The 6,820-nt window shown below is 40.9% G+C and overlaps 1 protein-coding gene across 10 annotated transcripts in view; it reads left to right on the forward strand.

The window, feature by feature from the left end:
* The window catches only part of CAPN13 (calpain 13), an 83,578-nt gene extending 77,022 nt beyond the window's left edge, over positions 1 to 6,556 (forward strand). For all 10 annotated transcript variants that reach the window (XM_070512333.1, XM_070512338.1, XM_070512330.1 and 7 more), the window contains one exon: positions 6,111 to 6,556. The gene's annotated coding sequence lies outside the window, so the exon portion shown is untranslated. The remainder of the gene's footprint in view (positions 1 to 6,110) is intronic.
* The last annotated feature ends 264 nt before the right edge of the window (positions 6,557 to 6,820 follow it).

The raw sequence follows: 6,820 nt of genomic DNA on the forward strand, positions 1-6,820 counted from the left end.
GTTTTAGTCTCTTTCATTAATGCCTATCATCATCCCTAAGAATGCTCCCTTGCCTTCCTCATCAACCAGCACCCTCTGACATCACATTATTAAAGCATATCCACTCATTCTTGGCTTGTGGGTTGCTTTGCAAAATTGGAGGCAGGAGGTTGAAGAACTTCGGCCTTCAAATCTAAAAACCCACTTTCCTTTGTAATCATCTCCCACCTTCATCTTGTTATGCTAGAGATCGGATTCATATCCCTCTGAGGATGTCCTGGATCTCGTTACCTTCCATCTTTGCAAGGGCCTAATTGAATGAATTCTCGCCTCCATCTTCTGAATGCTAAACTTCTCTCCATCTCTCTTCTGGAGTCTTCCAATTCCCACTGAAACATGCTTAACTTTTAAATTTCTTCCATCTCATATTCTCTTCTAGCTACAACTCCCTCTTTCCCTTTACAGCCAAACTGATACAAGAGCTAATCGTGTCTGTGTTTTCACCTCCCACTTTCCCCTCAGACTACTTCAGTTCGGATTTCTCAGGTGTCATCTCTCTCCCAGACTTTTGCATTGGCTACCTGTCTGATTTTACTATATCTACCCCTAGCCCTCAAATCAATTTCCTGCAGTCTAAGTACACTTTCAAAGACTCAAATGCAGTCATTGCACTCCCAAGGGGAAAACTTTTCAGTGTGTTCCTACTGATATTCAGGAAAAGTCTAGTCATGAACATGGCCTGCATCATCTGGCCCCCCATCCCCACCTAGCTGACCATACTTTCCTGCACCCTACTCCCACCACACCAGCGTTACCTTTATTTCCTTCAACAGTCCATGCTTCTCCTGACCTCTGGTCCTTTGCCCTCACTGTCTGCTCAGCTCTGGGGTTAGTTACCTAACTCCTGATCCTTCACGTCTTAGCCCCATTGGATTCCCATATTATTTACTCACATATCACTCTTCCCCGACCACAACATTCAAAATGCTTTTTTATTGTTTTTGCTCACTCCTTCCTTATTTTTTTAGAGCCTTATCGAAATTTAATTCATCACCATACAGTTTACCCATTTAAGATATGGGGTTCAATGGTTTTCAGCATAGTCACAGAGCTGTGCAACCATCACCACAATATAATTTTAGCACATTTTTCATCAACACAGAAAGAAACCCCATGCCCATTATCAGTCACTCCCCATGTGTGCCCCACCCCTCTAGTCCTAGGCAACCACTAACCTACTTTCTGAATCCATAGAGTTGCCTATTCTGGATATTTTACATAATTGGAATCATGTAATATGTGGCCTTTTGTGACTGACTTTTTTCACTTAGCATAATATTTTCAAGGTTAATCCATCTGGTAGCATGTATCAAGACTTTATGCTTTCTTAGCCACAAATATTATTTCATTTTGTAGATATACCATGTTTTATTGATCCATTCATCAGTTGATGGGCCATTTAGGTTGTTTCTACTTTTTGGCTATTGTGGATAATTCTGCCATGAATGTTTGTCTACAGATTTTTGCATGGATGTATGTTTTCATTTTCCTTGGGTGCGTACCTAAGAGTGAAGTTGCTGGGTCAGATGATAACTCTGTGTAACATTTTGAGGAACTGCCAAACTGTTTTCCAAAGCAGCTCTACCATTTTACATTTCCACTAGGAGTGAATGAGAGTTCCAGTTTCTCCACATCCTCGTCAACTTTTGTTATTTTCTGTCTTTTTTAGTTAGCCATCCTAGAGGGTGTGAAGTGATATCTCATTGTGGTGTTGATTTGCATTTTCCTGATGGCTTGTGATGTTGAGTAACTTTTCAGTGTATAATTGACCATTTGTATATCGTCTTTGGAGAAATGTCTGTTCAAACCATTTGTCCATTTTTAAATTGGGTTATTTGTCTTTTTGTTACTGAGTTGTGAGGGTTCCATATATATATATTCTATATATATATGTATGTATTCTAGTTACATGCCCTTTATCATACATGTGATTTGCAAAAATTTTCTCCCATTCTGCAGACTGTCTTTTAAGTTTCCTGTTGCTATCATTTATAGAACATGAGTTTCTAATTTTAATGAAGTCTAACTTACCTATTGTTTCTCTTGTCACTTATACTTTTGGTGTTGTATCTAAGAAATCAGTGTCTAATCCAAGATTATGAATATTTACTCTTATATTTTTCTCCTAAAAGTTTTATAGTTTATCTCTTACATTTAGGTCTTTGATCCATTTTGGGGTAGGTTTTGTATAGGATGTGATCCATTTTGGGGTAGGTTTTGTATAGGATGTGATGTAGGGGTCCATCTTCATTCTTTTGCATGTGTGTATCCCATTGTCCCAGCACCACTTGTCGAAGAGACTCTTCTTTGCTCCATTTTATTGTCTTGGCACTCTTTCCAAAAATCAATTTCTCATAAAGTAAAGATTTATTTCTGAACTTTCAATTCTATTCCATTGATCTATATATCTATCCTTATGCCAGAACCACACCATGCTGATTACTATAGTTTTATAGTAAGTTTTGAAATCAGGACGTGTGAGTTCTCCAACTTGATTTTTTTTTTCAAGATTGTTTTGGTGATCCTGGGTTCCTTACATTTACACATGAGTTTTAGCATCAGCTTGGCAGATTCTGTAGAAGAAAAAAAAAAGGCAGCTGGATTTGGATACCAATCACATAAATCTGTAAGTCAATTTGGGGAATATTGCCATCTTCACAATAGAAAATTTTCTGATCTGTGAACATGAGATGTCTCTCCATTTTTTTAGGTCTTTAATTTCTTTCGACAATGTGTTGTTGCTTTCAATGTAGAAGTCCTATACTTCCTTTGTTAAATTTATTCCTAAGTATTGTATTCTTTTTGTTGCTTTTATAAATAATTTCATTTTCAGATTGTTCATTGCTAATGTATAGAAATAAAATTGATTTTTGTATATTGATCTTATACTCTGCCACCTTGTTGAACTCATTTCTTAGTTCTAATAGATTTTTAGAGGATTCCTTACAATTTTATATATATATAATCATGTCATCTGCAAGTGGAAGTAGTTTTATTTCTTCTGTTCTAATCTGGATGCCTTCTATTTATTTTTCTTGTCTAATTGCCCTGGCTAGAACTTCTAGTACAATGCTGACTAGAGGTGGAGAAAGGAGATATCCTTATATTCTTGATCTTGGGAGAAAACATCCAGTCTTTCACCAATAAGTAGGATATTAGCCGTGGGGTTTTGTAGATACCATTTGCCAGCTTGAGGAAGTTCCCCTCTGTTTGTAGTTTAATGAGTCAACAGACTTTTAATTACTTGCTTGATGTCTGTATTCTCTGCTACACTGTAGCTGAGGTGTCTCTTGTTTATTGCTGTCTCCTTAGCATGTAGCACAGTGCCTGGCATAGAGAAACCACTCAGTAATGATTTCCCAAATGGCTAAAAGAAATTATCCTTTCAAGTTCGTGTCTTCCTTCATTTTGTTCTCATCCCAACCTCTGTAAATTTTGTCTTAAACCCAAGTCTTCCTGCTATTTCAGCCATTTCTCTATTTTCTTTCCCATTGGGATTACTAGGGAGCTGATAGTTAACAATATCTTGTCATAATCTCCAATACATCATGATGTATAGTCTTTTATAAAGGCTGTTGTCTGACCTATTGATCCTCTCACCCTTTTGAAATCTGCTTTCCTGTGTCCAGGGCACATTTCAAGTCTGCCCAACTTTCCCTTACTTTGCTACTCCAAGGTCAAAGTTACTTTCTTCCAGGATTTCCATAACTTACAGGTTGGCCAGCATTCAATCCAGAGGAGAATTCCCTCTCCTCATCCATTTAGTCCTCTGTGCAGTGAAGCAGTCACTGTAACAAGTGAAACCTTGTCACATGAGCTAACCCCAGAGATTGTGGTTGCTGAAACCCCTTACCAGTCTAATTTCCTTCCAGAACACTCCCTACCAACTGTGTACAAGAAGTGTCAACCTTCCCTTGGACTCAACAGGCAGGCTGGGCTGTACTCCCATTGTGAGCCCGCTCTGTTCCTCTCTCTCTCATTTTCAACCCAACTGCTCTCCTCTGACTTCGTACATTAGAAAATAGAAATGTGCAACCCGACAACAACTCTTCCTCCCCTCCATCATATCTGTTGTTTTTTTTTTTTTTTGAACAAAACATATTCCTCCATTGCCTCATCACAGGGAATGTTTATGTTCAAATTGTTAAAAGATAGTAAGTTCATACTTTAAAAAAATGCTAATACTCAGTGCATTGGTATATGGTCCTTGGACATTTAAGGCTATGTTGATCTTAATTGATTTTGGAGTGTAGAGGAATAATACACTGCAAGTGACACCCTGCTGAGAGTTTGTCCAGCTAATGTCATCTACATTCATGTTGGTCTACTGTCAATATGGCTGTAAAGTGCCTTATTCTAACAAAGTTAGTCTTTATAACAATTTCCCACTACACAAGAAGACAGTGTCTTGAGGAATGGGTCACCTTCTCCTGGTCTGCATGAAGGTGAAATATGGGCAGCAGTGGCCCTGATCCTGCTGATTTACCTACAACAGTTTTCACCAGAGTGGGTCTGCTTCTAATCTAATGAATCCAGCTCTCCATCATTCAGACCAAAGCAGTTCTTTCTGCAAGTTGGGAGTCTGGATTTGCCTGGGGGTGTGCAAACTCCCCACCTGCTTCGACAAACAGACACCTGGTGATTACCAGGCACCCTTTGAACCTGGGTGCCCAGCCTTCCAGAGCCGGCTTTTAAAGAGGAATGCATCCAACTGGGAAAATGACAGACACCCTGATGGCATAAACCAAGATGGAGAAAGAGTTGGGACCCAGGACACAGGAGGTCCAGCCTAGATCCTTCACTGGCTAGGGAAGCCCAGGGACCAGAGCTGTGCAGCTGAATGAGGGGGGGAACAGGAGGAACGACCTTTGGGGAAAAAAGTAGCCAGTAGTTTTATCTGATCGCTTAACCATGGGGAAAATAGTGTTAAGAAAGATTTTGAGATTCTGCTGGAGAGTTTTGGAAGAATTATTGGATAATGACATATAGACTAAGCAGATTTTTTAAATGAGGTAATTATTAACTCCTGGAAGAAAAAAGAATTATAGAAGAAAGGAAATGTGATCCTAGAGTATTTCTTCACTCGGCAGTGAACAGTACATACATAATTGTAATAAAATAAACATTGAATATTGATTTAACGAAAAATGTGACATAACTATAGTAGAGAATGGAGGGAGAGAAGATGCACGTATGAAAGTAGGTTAGGAGTGCCCAGCCCCATCATCCATCATGAGAAGTCAATAGGCATTTAAAATTGATGAGTCAAGGGGTAACCATGTATGCGTGTTATTTAGAAATATGGAGGTAAGCATCAGAAGAAAGAGTTTAGAGAGAGAAATTCGAGATAGGAATGGAACAGGGACTGCTGTTTTTCCTTCATGCCTTATAATACTTTTTGAGTTTTTAAATTATGTATATCGGGATGGATTTTTATCAAAAACAAGCGAACTAGCAAATAGTCTGAGAAACAAGAGTTTAAGATTCAAGGAAGGGCAGGGAGACAGAGAAGAGTGAAGGCTTCTTCCATACCACATGGGCAGGAAAGTTGGTTGATTATAGTTGGAGAAAAAATGTCTGTGCAAGAATGTTACTTTAAGCCAAGAGACGTACACTAGAAAAGCCATTCTTCATCAGGAGTCCACAGCCCAGCTGGAACAGAGGAAAGAGCTGTTGTTATTGTAGCTGCCCCTGGTCTCAGCCCTTCCAACCTGCCCAGGGGGTTGGAGAGACATCTGCTCCCCAACTTTCCCTCCCGGCTGCTGCAGGCACTCAGGAGCTAAATGCACTGCAATTTGAACTCAGACAGGGCAGAGCGAGTGGGTAGGGTGCCTCTGAGGAATTTTGAAGAGTGAATTGGGCACCTTCCCATCCACTGGGGAGCCATGGGAGTGATGGAGCTGGTCCAGCCGTGCCAGCAGGTGGTACATGTGCTCCCTCTGCTGTCTGGCAGTCCCAAACAGCATCCGTAGGAATGGGGCCAGGACTCTGTGGTCGGTCCCTCAAAGGAAGGAAAGGTCTCTTTACCCTTCCTGAGGCTTCTGTGTTTGAACGTCTTTGTCTTTCTCTAGGACAAGCTCCCAGGGATTACTCAAGAATCCAGCTCTCATTCCAGGAGGCTGTGCTGCCCCTGTGGTTGTGATACACTGAATCCTGCCTCATCTGAAATGTAGTCAAAGCCGCCTTTGAGGAGCCTCAGCCAGGTCCTCAGATGGTCAGGCTCTGGTAAGCCTGAGGTTACAGAGCAGGTCATCTGAGCCCTTTGGGACACCAGCCCGGAATCCCCTGGAAAATGAAGCAAGAGATGTTCCACTGTGGGAAAAAAAGGGGAGAAGCTATATCTTGCTTCACTGCCACCAGTCCAATCCATTTCTTGGAAGAGAAATGACCACAGGGTGCTGTGTGTCACACAGGAGCGGTCCACTGGGCATTTGCGGAATAATCTTACTCTCCAGTGTCTGAATTCTGAGTGTTTCACAGCCAAAGGGCAAAATAAAATATGGTTCCCATAAAGGTCTTGGACTCCATGGCAAGTAGGATCTTAATTCTGGTTGAAAAGTAAATTTGGGGAAGGGAAATTCCAGCCAGCAAGGCAGGCACCTCCCTCCCTCCTTCTCCATAAAGTGGTCATCAGGTGTCTCAAAAAGATCATGATCCACTAGAGCATAGAATGCATTCCAGAGGATGACCAGGTCAGACCCCACTCAGGAGAACTTGCAATTTGAGAACTCATTCCTGGAAGCATATTCCCAGTGGCAGAATCTTGGCAAACGTGTATGTC

This window comes from Equus asinus, chromosome 6 (genome assembly GCF_041296235.1).
Source record: "Equus asinus isolate D_3611 breed Donkey chromosome 6, EquAss-T2T_v2, whole genome shotgun sequence".
In the NCBI taxonomy this organism is placed as follows: domain Eukaryota; kingdom Metazoa; phylum Chordata; class Mammalia; order Perissodactyla; family Equidae; genus Equus; species Equus asinus.